We start from the raw sequence: 17,716 nt of genomic DNA, 5'->3' as shown, positions 1-17,716 counted from the left end.
GTTGACTTTAATCATTTTCTTCTTTTTCTTTATCTTTCGTCGTTTTTTTTTCTTTTCCTCTCTTTCTTCCTTTTTTTTTTTTTAAATAATTGTGGCTATCATGTTAGCTTTAGTGTAACGCTTAAAAAAGAACAAATATATTACCACGTTGGTCATATAAATAGAATTTTATGCCAACATATTCATTATTCATGAGCCATAAACATCTTTTTTGGTGTAAAGAACAAAAGAATTCATTATTCCCTTTGTTATTTTCTTTTTTTTAAGGAAAAAACATCACATAATAATTGACTGAAAAATAGAATCAATTGTACCACTTGACCACTGAAAAAATCCAGCTCACACTATGATATAATGGACTATATCCAAGAGAAAAACAACAAAAGAAAAGAAACAAGAAGGAAACTTCATCAAGATTTTGAAAAAACTTTTGTCAATAAAGTATCTTTGATTTTTTATCTTATTTTCACATATATAAAAAAATGAAAAAAATAAAACCTTCTGGAATCATCTCTTTTGATATAGTCTGGTGCACGACGCGTCTCGCATTCACGCAGCTTCCAGGAAAGGCCCGTGATGTAGGTAGCCTAATACTGTAATACAAGCATCAGTTTTTGATTTCATAGCTCGAACCTGTCAGTTATAGGTGTCACGACCCGGATTTTTCATCATCGGGAGTCGTGATGGCGCCCACTAATGAGAGCTAGGAAAGCCAATCCTTTAACTACTTACTTCTTTATCCAATTATTTCTTTTGAACAAATATAAGGCGGTAACATGATAACAGCGAAAATCCAAATTTAAGCGGAAGACAACAATAAAATATATAAAATTTGTATCTATTACAAATACTTAAGCCTTCACCCAAAACCTGGTGTCACAGTGTCACAGACGGTCTAAGATTGCTACATACAAAGTCTGAAGAAATAACAGTACATTGTTTCTGAATAAAAGGGAAAATGAAACAAGAAATAAGGATAGAGGGAGACGCCAGAGCCTGCGGACGCCTACAGGACTACCTCGGGCCTCTTGATGAACAAGAATCAGCAATTCCACTGCGGTCCGGAGTCTACAACACCGGGGTCTGCACAAAAGAGTGCAGGGTGTAGTATCATCACAACCGACCCCATGTGTTGATAAGTGTCTAGCCTAACCTCGGCGAAATAGTGACGAGGCTAGGACCAGACTACCAAATAAACCTGCGCAATTATATAATATACAGCGGAAGGAATAATCAAGTAAAGATGGGAGGGGGAAACATGTTGCGGGGGTATAACAGTATTAACAGTAAATCCAGAGTAACAGGCTAAGGGCAGCTTAGAATTTACAGCAAAACAAAAGAAAGCTAATATCCAAACTAAACACACTTGTACCAATAATTGTTGCGGCGCACAACCCAATCCCAATATATAACAACATTGTTGCGGTGTGCAACCCGATCCATATCATTTATCATTGTTGCGGCGTGCAACCCGATCCACATATATCATTGTTGTGGCGTGCAACCCGATCCATATATAATATTGTTGCGGCGTGCAATCCAATCTATATATAATATTGTTGTGGCGTGCAACCCGATCCATATATAATATTGTTGCGGCGTGCAACTCGATCCAAATATAATATTGTTGCGGCGTGCAACCCGATCCATATATAATATTGTTGCAGCGTGCAACCCGATCTATATATAATATTAACAACAATCATAACAAGAGTCCCGACAAGGGATCAATAAGGTCTACGCTATCCCGGCAAGGGATTCGACAACATAAGTAATTACATCCTGGCAAGGGAGAAACAACTATAACCAAACTTATTACAACATCTAACTACCTCAGATATAACCAAACTTGTTACAGCGCCTAACTACCTCAACTATAACCAAACTTGTTACAACACCTAGATCAGCTATAACCAAACTCGTTACAACACATAACTACCTCAGCAATACCCAAACTTGTTACAATACCTAACCACCTCAGCTATAACCAAACTAGTTACAACACCTAACTACCTCAGTTATAACCAAACTTGTTACAACACCTAACTGCCTCGGCTATGACCATAATCCTCACCCAACACAATGAATCATCAACCTAAGCATCCGTAATATCAATTAAGAACACAATGCAAGAGAACCACAACTCAACAATAGCCTGGCGAGAGGGAAACATAATGATTTCTTCTCTTTCTCACTTTTACTTCACAATTCACTTCACAACTCGAGCCAATGCTCTAGAGTTTCAATTATCACTTATACTTTCACAATTCGTTATACAACTGGAGCCAACACTCTTCAATGTTCATAAGTCACAATTCTTTCCACAACTTTACACAACAAATAGAAATCTTCACCAAGGCATGTATAATACAACGAAATCATGAAAATCATAATATAAAACTCACGGTCATGCTAGACACCAACGTATAGATACTCGTCACCATGCCTATACGTTGTACTCAACAAGAAACAAATATCAAATAGGACACAACTCCTAATCCCTCAAGCTAAGGTTAGACCGAACACTTACCTCGAACTTCCACGGCCAACACAAGCCTCAAACACCATCTTTCCTTCCGAATTCGGCTCCAAATCAATTGTATCTATATATAATTGACTTCATAACATCAATAAACGCTAAACAATCCAATTCCAATGCTTAATTATAGCTTTCTAATCATTCTTCCCAAAAATTCAAAAATTGACCTCGAGCCTGCTTGGTCAAAATGCGAGGTTCGGACCAAAATCCGATCACCCATTCACCCATGAGCCCGAATATATAATTTATTTTCAAATCCGACCCCAAAACGAGGTCAAATTCCCAAATAATCAAAAAGCCCTAACTCTACCCAAATCCCTAATTTTCTACCCTTAATTATATGTTTTAGGCCTAGAATCTAGTGGGTGTTGAAAAAAATAGAAGAAAACAAGTCAAAGATTACTTACCCAAAAGGTTATGGTGAAGAAGTTCTTCAAAAATCGTCCAAGAGGTGTGGAGAAGATGAAGTTTGTGAAAAATAATGAAAATTCGATAATGTGTTCTATTTTTGGAATTTAAATAACTGGGCGAAATTACTCATCGCGTTCGCGACAGGTCCATCACGTTCGCGATGGGTTAGGCCTGCTAGGCGTTTGCATTCGCGGAAGACGGCTCGCGTTCGCGGAGAAATGATCCCTCGAGCCTTCGCGTTCGCGTCCATGTGGTTGCGTTTGCGTAGGTTTAATGCCCCACCCCCTGCCCAGGCTCAATTAGCTTTCGCGTTCGTGTTACCAGGACCGCGTTCGCGAAGGGAAGACCCCCCAACGCCTCGCGTTCGCGACCTGGGTTACGCGTTCGCATAGAAGGAATTTCCTTCAGCATAATTAACACATCGCGTTTGCGAGGGTCCTCCCGCGAACGCGAAGAAGGAAATATCAGAATACCAACAGCTGAAGACTTGCAACTTTTTAAGAGTTTAAAACCTTCCGAAACTCATCCGAGCCCGCGGGGCTCCAAACCAAACATACATACTAACTCGAAAACACCATATGAACTTATCCGTGCGATCAAATCGCCAAATTAACATCATTAACATCGAATTAAACCTCAAAATCAATGAATTATTTTAAACTTCTTAAAACATCAAATTTTGCAATTTACGTCCGAATTACGTCAAATGACATCCGTTTCTTACCAAACTTCACAGAGTTATCTTAAATCACATATAAGACATGTACCGGGCGCCGAAACTAAAATACGGGCCCGATACCAACATATTTTAATCAAAGTTCATTTCAAATTCCTTTAAACAATTTCAGAAAATAATTTTCTTTAAAATTCATTTCTCGGGCTTGGGACCTCGGAATTCGATTCCGGACATACGCTCAAGTCATCACTTGCTTGAGCGACCAAGGTTGGTCGCTTTTTGGTCGATAATGTGGTCAAAATATTGACCGGACTGGTCAGACTTGCTTGGTCAAAGAAATATTAAAATTAGCAACCAACTTTGGTCGCTAAAGTGGGACCCAGTTATAAAATTTTAATAATTATATTATAATTTAAAAAATTATAAAATATAAATAAATATAATTTAAAATTAGCGACCAAAGTTGGTTGCTTACGAAAGGGGAAGTAGATAGAGACCAACTTTGGTCGCTAATCAGGACCCAGTTATACAATTTTAATAATTATATTATTATTTAATTTTTTTTTATAAAATATAAATAAATATAATTTATAATGGTCTCTTTTCATGTCAACATTGATCAAAACTAAAAATCACTTTTATATTTACTATCTAAATAATATAAATATAATCTGTTAACACTTTTGTAATACAAGAGATGAATACACTAAAATATACTCTACATGCTATATATGTAGTTAAAATTGTACAACGAAGCGTATTATATATATATAGTGAGAGAGAGAGAGAGAGAGAGAGATAAGTCGAGACATTTTATTTTTAATATTCAATGATGCATTTGAGTAGGTTATAAGTCGATGAATCAATTTACAAGTGTATAAATACCTAAAATAACCCGACCCTGTGTTACTAGCGCTTCTTGTATGTATATCATACTATTTTATAAGCGGGAATACCAAATGTCAAACCTGAATTACTAAAATATCCATTAAAAGTTGAAGTACATATTTACCCTTTAATAACACATTGTTCCTATAATATTGCTGTACAAAAAAAGTAAATATTTAACAAATACATGTAAAGGAACTTTGATCAATTACAAGTCTAAGTCGAAATAATCTGAAATTTGGAGCAATTGAAGAGACTACCATTACAATTAATCTCATCATTAGGTTGAATAGTAGCAGTTACAAAGCCACATTCATGCTTCCTTCGTCTCTTATATATGAAAAATGAAGTGCTTATTGTTTTAATGCAAATCTTTTTTGCCTTCCAATTCCTATTTTCCTTCTAGGGATGTCAATATCTACCAACATTCCTCATGATATATACCAATTACCAAACGGTAGTCAAGAGGCTCACTGTCAACTAACTTTTTCCGCCATCAACAAGCTTGACTTGCAAGTTTTGTTTAATAAAAAAAAAGGTAATTCGTCTTCTTAATTCTCATATTAAATCTACCTATGGTCGGATCGTCATATTAGTTTACAAGTTCAGGCTAAACACATACCATAAACAAGCAACTTTTAAATTCAGTCATCATTTTTAATGTGAAAGTAAATTTATTACATTTAATTGAATATATAAATCCAATATATGTTAGATACTATATGGATTTCTCTCTCCAGAATTTTTCCTATTTAATTCATAATTTACAAACGTTTTGTCTCTTCGCTTGATACTGGCAAAAAGATTTATTTTAAGTGACACATTATATTTCTATGTGTATGTATATTTTTTTCTTTTATCTTTTTGTTTGCTGACTATGTATAAGAAATTCGAGCCAACATATACATGGAAATTAATATAACACGAGTAAGATGAATGAAATTCGTAAACAAGATGATACATGTACTAAGGATAAATAATGTATAACACATAATGGATCATGGATCAACTTTATTGGTTCTATAACTTTAATTTGTTCCTTTAATTTTTATTTTATAGCTAAAAAAATTTTTAATAATATTTATTTAGTTTTAAAAAGTTTATACATGTAATAATGGGTACACGCGCTATGCGCGTGCCCAAAGACTAGTATATATATATATATAGACACGCACACATAGACACTTCACTGTAATACTATAACGTATATATAACTTGTTATAGTATATGTTAGTGTGTGTATATATATAACACACACACTTCGTGCTGCCTTAACAACATATATAGCATGTTATAATATATGATACTGTATTCATTATTCATTAATACAAATATTGAATATAGTATCATATACTATAACATGCTATATATGTAGTTAAAGCAGCACGAAGTGTGTGTGTTATAGATATACACACACTAACATATACTATAACAAGTTATATATACATTATAGTATTACAGTGAAGTGTCTATATATATATATATATATATATATATAAACACACACACATATAAGAACATGAAGCGCTAGTAACACATGGTCGGGTTATTTTAGGAATTTATATACTTGTTGTAAGCACGTGATTTTTGCCCTATATGAGAATTACTCCCCAAAAAATTCAAAAATAAAATGATTTTTCTTTGGTGTGCAATTTTGTGATATTTTGAATAATTATTTGTATTTGTCTGTGCATGTTTATTTGCTAAATTAATAAAAAATACAAAAATATGTCGCATTTTGCATGTAGGATTTAATTCTACAATTGTTAGTAATTAAATTTGTTTTACAAAAATTAAAAATTACAAAAATAGGCATCGTTTGCATTTTTAGCATTTAATATCCAAATATACAATTTTATGCTTAATTATTACTTAATTGTGCGTTAATTGTTATTGGGAGTTAATTTGCGCTTTTATAACTTAATTTAGTTCTTAATAATAAGTTAAGTATTTTTATAATTTAGTTTTAGAGAAATAAAAGAAGAAAAGAGAGCGAAAATATAAAGAAAGTCGGAATTGGGCATCTTCTTCAATTTCAAGCCACAGGCCCAAAAATGGCCCAATCTTCCCTACGACCCAGTCCATTTCGAACTGGGTCGACCCAGTCCATAACCCAAAAGACTCAAACCCCCTTTGTCTTTCATTTTTTACAAAACAAAAACAAAACAAAACAAAAATAAGAGAAGAAAATCCTAAAAATCTAAACCATCCCCCCCCCTCTCCTATCTTCTTCTTCTTCCTCAAGCTCACATCCCTTCCAACCATGGCTGCCCCTCTCCCATTCCCTTCATCCCCACATCACACTCACACACACACTCACCAAACACCTCCAAGCTGACCTCCCATGAACGACCTCAAAAACTATGAACAACCCAACGCGAAGCTCGCTTCAGCTCCGTCGTGCTGCTGCGTCGCTGCGTCTTCAGCTTCACCATTACTGCTGCTGGTCACGTTTCTGCTTCAGCTGCTTGTCGCCGTGTCTGCCTTCGTCCTCTTCGTCGAGCTCAAGCTCGAGCTCGACATCCATGGTCGCCACTGCTTCATTCCGCTTCATCTTCCTCGTCATGATGCTCATCGCCTTCACTGTTTCCACCATGGTTGCTGTCCGCTCACGCAGCTGCTACTGCTGCTAAGCAGCTGCTATTGCTTCAATTTTCTTTGTCGCGTCCAGCTGCTACGAGCAGCCATGCCTGCTCCAAAAAAACGTTGATGCATCTCCATTCGCAGGTTGTTTCAGCTGCGTCCAGCTGCTGATTTTGGTTCGTTGTCCGTCGACCTCCCCTACTGCTTCATGCTGCTTCTTCTTCCTCACTCGATGGACTGTTGTTGCTGCTCGTCGCAGCAGTTGCTTCGTGTTTCTGCTTCACGTTGCTTCATCTCTTCGTCTTCGTCGTCATTTGTTCGAGCTTTGGTCGAGGCTCGGACAGATTTGTTTACAATCAAAGTTCTTCGTTGATTCATCTCCGGTTAGTTGTTTTTGAGTTTTATTTTGTCCATATTTCGTTTTTATATTTCTAAAAGTTAAAATCGTTAAATATTTGATTCTTGTTTTGTTCGTTGTTTATCGTTGAAATCATTTTTCTAGTTTGTTCATGTTCATGTGCTTTGTTAAAATTAATTTTCAGATTTCAAAATAGAAGTTTAATTAGTTGTTTTCATGTTTATTTCATGTTTGTATTATTGTTTAAATGAATATTTGTTAGTTTAATATTAGTTAGATACAAATTGAAGTTTAATTAATTGTTTCTTCAATTTGTTTCATGTATTTTATGTATTTTCCGGAAATTGTTAATATTGTTAAGTTCAAGCTTAAGTTCATAATTGTTTCTTCTTAGGTTTTTGTTTTGTCATTTGCCTAAAAGAATTTAGTTGTAATAAGGGAAGTATGTTGGTTTTAATCATTTGAATCCATCGTTTTTATTTTTAGATTTAATTCATGTTCATATTATGTTTGTTTGATCTTGAATCCGAAATGTGTATAGTTTGATTTTTTGTTTATCATTTATGATTATTTCTTGAATTTGTCTCATAATCTTGTTTATAGGAATTGTTTGTTGTAATGTTGTTAGAGTAGTTGATTTTAAGTTCAATATTATTGAATTTAGAAATCTAAATATACTTGTTTGTTGTTGTTGTTGAATCCGAAAATAGGATTGTTTGTTGCTAAAATATTGTTCAATCAAATTTTAGTTGTTCTTTGTTGTTCAATTTGTGTTCATGTGATTTGTTGTTGAAATGTTGTTGAAATCATGTTCATGTGCTTTGTTGTTGAAATGTTGAAGAAATCATGTTCATGAAATTTGTTGTTTGAACATTGTTAGAAATTAATCATATTGTCTATATTTTGGTTATGTTTGATTAAATGATGTGTTATAGCTGATGGGTAGTTTGGTAATTTGTAGTACGTTCAGGGGTAGTTTGGTAATTTCAGTAAGGTCGTGAGGGGTAGTTTAGGAATTGTACATTTTGAAATTGTTTATTTGAAGCATGGGGGACAAAATGAAATGGGGTGGGTTGTGATATAGTTGTTTAATATAAAGGGGGGACAAGATTTAATTTAAAGGGGGAATCTTGCATTATTTTAAATGAAGCATGGGGGACAAAATATAATGGGGTGGTGTGATATGTTTATTTAATGTAATGGGGATGAGTGGAAAGATAATGGGTTGGGTAGAGAAAAAGTATGGATTTTAATTAATTGAAAGGTTTATGGGATGGGTTATAAGAAGAAGTCTTGAACACAAGACATACAGAAATAGAAAATAGAGATAGAGAAAAATACACAGATACAGATAGAGAGAAAAAACGGACAGAGAATAGAAGAGAGAAAAATTCCGAAAAAATATTTAAGCTTTCAAAATAAAAATAAAAGCTAAAAAATCTACTGCTTTCTTTCTTTGTTTGAAATTAGTATTAATGGTTGTTGTTTCATTTAAAGCTTAAAGCTTTTGTTTTTGGGATTACTACTCCACCGGTCTGTTACTGGGTTGTTACTGTTGCTGGGCAGTTGTTGCTGTTGTACTGTTATTACTGCTGCTGATTCTCATCTTCATTTTCTTTTGCTTCCAATATCAGGTACATATCTGTAAATTCATGTCATGAAAAGCTTCAACATGACAAGTAAATGAAGTTTGGAATTATAAGGATGTCTTCTACTCATTTAAATTTTATTAGTTTAAGTTTCAGTTTTGTTTTAGTTGGTTAATATAGTATTAAATCAATTGGTAGATTAGTTCTCTTTCTTAATAACAAATGGCTTAGTTATTTTAGGAACGCGATCAACTCATTTCTTTTAATATATGAAATAATGTCAATGATTTTTTACAAAATATAGAGTTAGTGTTTGCAAATATTCGCATAGGCAGAATATAAGAATTGGTTTATTTATCTCAAACCCAATCTTCGTAAGCAAAATTAACCAAACAATTATAACCTCGGACTAAAAACAAGTGGTGTAAAAGAAGGATGGGATTTATAGATTGTAACATTTTAAGTCAAAAAATGTGTAAATAGCGTTTGCTCCAAATATAACAATGAAAATTCTTCAAAAAAAAATATTACTTCATTTATTAAATCAATTGTTTTCCTAAGTTTTATACGCAATTCGCTTTTTGGGTAGATAAATATTGTATTTACCATAAAAATGGTAGTATTAATCACACGTTGTTTATTTTTATTTTATTTTTATTTTACTCTTTAAACTCATGGTTTTTGAGGAATATAATTCACACGTAAAAATATAATTTGCGGTCAACACTTAATGAATTGTGAATTCTTTTCAAGGAATTTAGAGGCATCTCAAATAGTGATTTCTCATGACTCTTACATTTAAAAATAGATGGATGCAATAAACATTTGTAGAGAATTTATATTACTGTCAAGAATATTTGCATAATTAAGGATGCGTTCGCGTGACTTGATTATACTTCTAAAGGCGATTCGGAGAATATCATTATTAATTTCATAAAACCCCGAGATGTGAGGTTCACTACTTAATTATACAAAAAGGGCGAATGTTTTTGATTTTATTTAAGCACAATTTCGAAAATAATTGTTTTAATAAATATATTATCTATATTATCGTGTACACGTGCGCGTGACACAACTCCGCATGTTTTTTAAAAAATATATAATTTATAACACGAAAATAGAAGCGGTAACAATAAAATCATGCAATAAAAATGTATTTAACAAATCAAAATAATCAAGCCGAATATAACAGTTGAGCGACCGTGCTAGAACCACGGAACTCGGGAATGCCTAACACCTTCTCCCGGGTTAACAGAATTCCTTATCCGGATTTCTGGTGCGCAGACTGTTAAATAGACAGAGTCATATTCTCCTCGATTCAGGGATTAAAACCGGTGACTTGGGACGCCTTAAAATTCCCAGGTGGCGACTCTGAAACAAACAAACAAATCCCGTTTCGACTGTCCTTTAATTGGAGAAAACTCCCTTGCACCCTCGCGGGGGCGGAAAAAGGAGGTGCGACACTTGTAAATTGATTCATCGACTTACAACCTACTCAGATGTATCATTGAATATTAAAAACAAAACGTCTCGACTTATATCAATTAATATGTTATAATTGATTCATCGACTTATAACCTAGTGATGAATGAATGTAATTCATTAACTCTGATATAATACAAATAATGAATACTATTATATCAATTAATAGAATAATATTATATTGGTTTATTAATTCATTAATTATTCGTACGTAGTAATGTATAAGATTGATCATCAATTACAATATAGTTTATGCGTGTGTGTGAAATTACTCATATACTTAAATATAACTTAAAAAATTTACTTTACATAGATGCTATTATAATCTATTAAAAGTAATTACATAGTTAATAATTATTTATAATAATTGTAGTTAAATAAAATATATATTTATAGCTAAAAATAATTTTTTTATAGCTTATAATATTTAAAAACCAAAAAAGAAAAAAAACAATTTAATTTTTTTTAATAGCGACCAACGTTGGTCGCTATTTTTGGTCAAATGGTCAAAACTTATACAGACCAAAAATAGTGACCAAAGTTGGTCGCTTTTTCTAATTCTAGAGACAAAAACGGGTTCCCCCCCCCCCACCATTTCTCTTATTTCCTTCCCCAAAATTTCCCCAACTCTCTCTTTCCCTCACCTTCTCTATTTCACTCACCCAAATTCCATCCCACCCTGCGCCACCACTGCCCCCCTTGCTTGATGCCGCCTCGCTGCCCACTGCTCACCGGCCACCACCACTGCCGCCCCTCTCTCTCTCTCTCTCTCCTTCTCCACGTAAAAAAAACTAAGGTTAGAATTATAACATTCAATCTTTGTTATTTCTAGTGTGTGTGTTACAATATTTGATGTATTGTAGTTTATTGTTTCAATTAGTGTTTCAATTCTTTGAACATTGTATTTTATTGAGGATTAGGGTTTAGGTCTTGTTTTAATTAGTTTTGTTAATTAATTTTATTAACTAATTAGTTTAATTAGTGTTGAATTTAGTTTAGTTAGATTTGAATTATACTTTGTATTGTCTTGATAGTTTAGTTAGAATCTAGGGTTTAGGATATGAATTGGACTTTTAGTTTATGAATTGGACTTTTAGTTTATAAATTGTAATTTTAGGACATGATTTGAACTTTTTGGATATGAATTGAACTTTTAGTTTACAAATTGAAATTTTAGGATATGAATTGAACTTTTAGGATATGAATTTGACTTTTAGTTTATGTATTGGAATTTTAATTTATGAATTGGACTTGTAGTTTATACATTGTAATTTTAGGATATGATTTGAATTTTTAATTTATGAATTGAACTTTTTGGATATGAATTGAACTTTTAGTTTATGAATTGAACTTTTAGGATATGAATTAAACTTTTAGTTTATAAATTGAGTATTTTAAGATATGAATTAGTATTTTAAGATATGAATTGGACTTTTAGTTTATGAATTGAACCTTTTGGATATGAATTGAAATTTTAGTGTATGAATTGAACTTTTTGGATATGAATTGAACTTTTAGTTTATGAATTGAACTTTTAGTTTATAAATTGAACTTTTAGTTTGTAAATTGAAAGTTTAGGATATGAATTGAAATTTCAGGATATGAAATTAATTAACTATAAAAAGATTAGGATATGAATTAACTAAATTAATTTGTTCTTGTTTTATTTGTATAGATGGAACATCGTACTTGGATGTACAATAGGAATTATCCTAATCGGCAGGGATTGCTGGAGGATTTTGTAGAAGGGGTGGATGACTTTATTAGACATGCAATGTCACTTCCACCATACCTAAGTGAAGGAGTAATTAGGTGCCCTTGTGTTAGGTGTGACTGTATGAAGTTTGGAAAACCGGCGGAAGTTAAGCATCATCTTTATAGGAAGGGGTTTATAGAAAATTGCTTTGTGTGGACTAATCATGGAGAGATCGATGGTAGCCATGGGATATTTCATAACATGGTTGTGGGTGAAAGTAGTAGGTCGGTAGAGAATACAAATCGTGATTCTAGAATTCATGATATGGTTGCGGATGCTTTTGGGATGCACTTAGGGGTGAGCCCAATGAAAATGTTGAACAAACTCCTAATGATGATGCAAAATATTTTTATGAACAGTTAGAGGAAGCTAGCTGTCACACCTCCTTTTTCCGCACCCGCGGGGGTGCAGGGGAGTTTTTTCCAATTAAAGGACAATCGAAACGGGATTGGTTTAATTATTTCAGAGTCGCCACTTGGGAGATTTAGGGTGTCCCAAGTCACCAATTTTAATCCCGAATCGAGGAAAACAATGACTCTATATTACAGTCCGCGTACCAGAAATCCGGATAAGGAATTCTGTTAACCCGGGAGAAGGTGTTAGGCATTCCCGAGTTCCGTGGTTCTAGCACGGTCGCTCAACTGTTACATTCGGCTTGATTATCTGATTTTATACAAGTGTGAACTTATGTGCAAAATTTAACTTTTAACCGCTTTTATCATTTACTGTTATTTTATAAGACTTGCAACGTCGTGAAAACATATCTCGAACCATGTTACATCAATGCACCCGTGGTTGTTGACATATCTCGACTCGGTTGAGATTTGGATTTGGGTCACATAAATGTGCACCCGAATTAAGGAGAATAAATTATTAAGACGCGCCTAAAGCAACTAGCGTATTGTTGTTTTGGGGAAGGCCGAAAAATTCGCTAAACGGCCTGTCCCGAATTCTAAGTGTTTTAATATATATACAGTTAGAGGGCCCCGCAGCTGTGTACATTTTTGTTTGACGAGGCTCGTCTCATTCTACTTTTAAAAGGAATTTGCGACGTCATGGACATGCATCTCGAACCACGTCACAATCAATGTACCCGTGATTAGAAATACATTTCGAATCCGTCGAGATTTGGATTTGGGTCACATAAATGCGCACCCGATTTTAAGAAGGTAAAATTATTAAATACGCGCTTAAAGAGGCTATCGCGTTATTATTCTGGGAGGGCCGTGAGGTTTGCTAAACGACCCGTCCTGGAAAACTGAATGCTTCGATAATATACATTTAGCGAGGGCCCCGTAGCTTGTGCGTTTTTATTTGTCGAGGCTCATCTCGTTTTTATTTTAAAAGGATATCCTATAGCAACTACGTTTCTTGTCGCATTTGTCTCCATTAGTTGAGAATAAAAAATGACCCTACTCAATTACATGCTTGCAGGTTATTATAACGGAATTCCGAGTGCCTTTGCAGAGTAAGAAAACATGGCCATGCACATGGGCAGCTAATCGAGCATTGTGGGCCCAAACCCAGCCCACACAGTATCGGCTGGACCTGGGCCGATGCCTTTCTGATGAAAGCCTGCTGGGTTCGTTTGATCCGGGATCGACCTTCGTGAGGTTGAGAAGTGCAGGCTTGCGCCGTTTATTTTAAGGCAATGGTTTGCCAATTATAGGGGGACAATTTATCAAAAGGACACAAAATTAACTAACATGGATAGTTCTATGTATTTAAGGACATGCTAACCTTATAAAACCTAAGATACGACCTACTGCATTGGGGACCCTTTTATCTATCAGCCTACATATACAAACTAACATTCAATCACCATATATTTATATCTACTGGGCACACAGGCTACCTTCAGTATCTAAACAAGAATGTAAACTATTATACATTAAATGAGGTTCAATATAACAGTCTATGTACGAAATAAACAACTTAGCTCTTCTCTTTTATATTCATGCTTAAACTCTCAAGTTACATTGGCACTATTAATCGTGTACCTGGTATAGCAAAGCAGAAGAAGAAGGAGAATTGTCAGCTGAGGGGTATGCGGCAAATACAGCAACAGCAGATAAACAGCAATAACACAGCAACAATCCAACAACCACAAATGTTTTCCACAGCCCACAGACAACCAGCAATATTTCCCAGAACAAAGAAAACCAGCAAATAGTCGAGCACCAAATGAGCAATCCCAGGAAAGAGTGATGAAACAACAGCAATACCAGAGTATTCAATGCAGCAACACCAACAGTTCAACAATCACAAGCAGCTCAGTCAATGCAAACCACAGAACTTGGCCGAGACAGCTTGACCAATATGAACTCTTATACAACTTTTCAGACAGTGTTTGGTTACAGTGTTTACTGGAAATTAACTTATGTTTTCAGTCTTTTTCTTTAAACTCACAAGACCTCTCCTCAGACTAAAAATTTTCCAGCCCCTTTTAAGTTCTGAAATGGCCTATTTATAAGCCAAACGACCAGTGCAGTCAAGCTGCCTGGATTCTGCCATTTGCAGACTGCCCATACCCTTTAAATCCCATGCCTAAGCATCTTTTTGATGCCAGCCCTTTGTTCCCCACGCCTGGCTCATTCTTTAATCAAGAGTTATGGGCTCATTTAAGTATTCATTTTAACCCCATACTCTTGTGTCTTGTTCCCCATTGGTATTAGTTTAATCTTAATTAGTACCCTACTTGTCAGCTCATTTAAACTAATCATTTTTGTTCTTTTCAAACCCCAGACTACCCCTGTTAGCCCTTGATTATTACTGTCCTGCATCACTGCAGCCTCAGGACATTTTGAACTTCTAAAAGTTCCATTTCAGAACTGCCCTAGCCTGGTCCTTTTAATTGTTTACAATGCAGTTACAAACTAGCATTTATAGGTAATGTCCAACATTCAAATCACAATACAGGTCCATTCGGTCAAGTGAGGTTGTACATATTAGAATATTTGAACATTCAGTCGTAGGAAGTTAATCGACGACATTTATCAGGTCGACTATACTAATTATAACAGGTAATAATATGTCACTCATAAAAACGATACGTTCAGGGACCTAAAGGGCTTCGGACAACTTTGGTCAATCACTGGGAACCTATATAAGTTAACTTATTTGACGATTAATCTAATCGACGAGCATGTATATCACAGAGTACATTCAGAACACACATAGAAAATCAAACGACCAAATAAAAGGTCTTTGACAGAGACGGAAGAAATTAAGAAAAACATCATACAATAACACACAGTCACCACAAAGCATGCTAACAACTCAATCAAAAACTAAAACAAAGAAAAGGGAAAACTTACTGAGAAAGTTTAAACTAAACTGAACCAAATTCAACTTATCTTCGACCATTTGAGGCCGAACAAACTTTAATCAGGGTGTTCTCACACGAGAACACCTTGGTTAAGGTCCATTAGACCTCAAACCCCTGTCAAGATCGGCCGGATTCCCCAGGTGCATGTGTTCTGAGGTCTGGATTTTCAGATCTGGTTTTTTAGAAGTTGTGTGTAGATTCGGACCAAACCAAGCTTGGTTTGGTCACGAGGAGGGTCAGGGGAGTGTCTGGTATGAAGATGGGGTAGTTTGGTATAGGTCCGGGTTCGACTCGAATCTTCAAATGAAGATTCGAGACGAAGGAAGGTGATTCGAGACTATGGGGTGACAGATCCATGTTCAGGAGAGTGAGGGGGTCTTAGGGTGTTCAGGAGGTGGTCACCGGCGTTCATGCCGCCGGCTTTAATGGCAAGGGAGACTAGGGCGGCTGCTAGGGTTCGGGTTTGGGGGGTTTCAGTGTTTGGTGAAGACGATGAGTGGAGGGGGGTTCGAATAGGGGGCGTGGGGTACGATAGAAAGCTTATATACGATCTAGGGGTTTAGATCCTGGCCGTTGGATCAAATGAGATCTATGGCCAGGATCTATTCACTTAGGGAAGACGGTGTCGTTTTGGGTTTGATAGTGGGTGAGACCGGGTGAGGCTGGATCGGGTCAAGGTTTGACGGGTTTAAGGGGAATGGCCTAGGTCCGTTGGATCAAGGGGTTGGACGGCTCGGATCAATTTCCTAAGACGACGTCGTTTGGGGTCGAATGAGTGGCCTGATCAGGACCGTTCGTTTGAGTCAGATCAACGGTTCTAACAGGGGTATTGATACGATGTCGTTTGGGTTCCTGTTGGGGCAGCCTGATTTGGACTGGGTTTTGGGCCTTCAAAATTTTGAAATGTCATAGGCCCAATCCGATTTCTTGGGGTTTATTTTGTTTTTTAATTTTTTTGAAATACAACTAAATTAAAAAATGAATTTAAAATACCCATTAATCAATATTTAACACAATTGTTCACACACATATATATAAAACTTTTTGAATGGTTAAATTACAACCTAGAAATGCATACCTCTTTTTTTGTATTTTGCTTGATAATGATTAAATAAAAAATGGACAGACCCACAAATGACTAACAACACATGTCACGGAAAACTCGAAAAATTGTACAGCGAAATCATTTGTCACTATTTTTATTTTCTTTTGGAGCGATTGTCCGTAAAGCAAAAATCACGTGCTTACAGCTGCCCCTCTTTGCCCGAAGACACGAAGGGTTTTCGCGCAAAGATAAAGCGGGCGATTTTTGCTCGTCCGAGTACTCCGTGTGAAGCATTTTTTTTTTGAAAAAGATTTGACCGAACCTTTGCTTCAGAGGTTTCCTACATATCCTGGGCTGAACAGGAATCAGGTCAATGTAGTTCGGGAAACTTTGGTAGCTGGGACTACCGTGTGACTGTAGTGTTCGCTGCTATTGTGTGCTGTTGCATGCTGCTGTAGGATGCTACCGCTCACCGATATCCTTGTTACATTGTTCTAAAAGGAAAAACAAGAAGCTAAGCTAGACTAAGGATTAGGAGATCTCATCCATCTTCAACTTGTTCTTGTTGCCTTGCTTCCTTGTCGGCTAACGCTTTCCTCTGATGCCCTTATTTTGTGAACTTGGGAGATGATGCTGGTCCTTCGCCTTTTCTGAATGCCAGTTTTCATCACTTTGCTTGATTTGCTGGGAACATGGCTTTCTTCTTTAAATCTTTCAATGGTTTCTTCAGTGGTATGGCTTTCTTCATCAAAATTGTTATGTTGGGCATGCTATAACGTTCCCAAACCGCTTCTTTTGAGACACGTCCCTTCTTCCTTTGAACTGCGCGCTTGCCTTTGCGGACCTAGAACTTAAAAGTATTCCCGCATTATACTGGTGGGCGACCTAGAACTTAAATGTATTCCCGCATTATACTGGTGGGCGACCTAGAACTTAAAAAGTATTCCCGCATTATACTGGTGGGCGACCTAGAACTTAAAAGTATTCCCGCATTATACTGGTGGGCGACCTAGAACTTAAAAGTATTCCCGCATTATACTGGTGGGCGACCTAGAACTTAA

The sequence above is a fragment of the Nicotiana sylvestris genome, chromosome 11, assembly GCF_000393655.2.
Source record: "Nicotiana sylvestris chromosome 11, ASM39365v2, whole genome shotgun sequence".
Lineage (NCBI taxonomy): Eukaryota > Viridiplantae > Streptophyta > Magnoliopsida > Solanales > Solanaceae > Nicotiana > Nicotiana sylvestris.
This window is presented reverse-complemented; position numbering follows the sequence as displayed.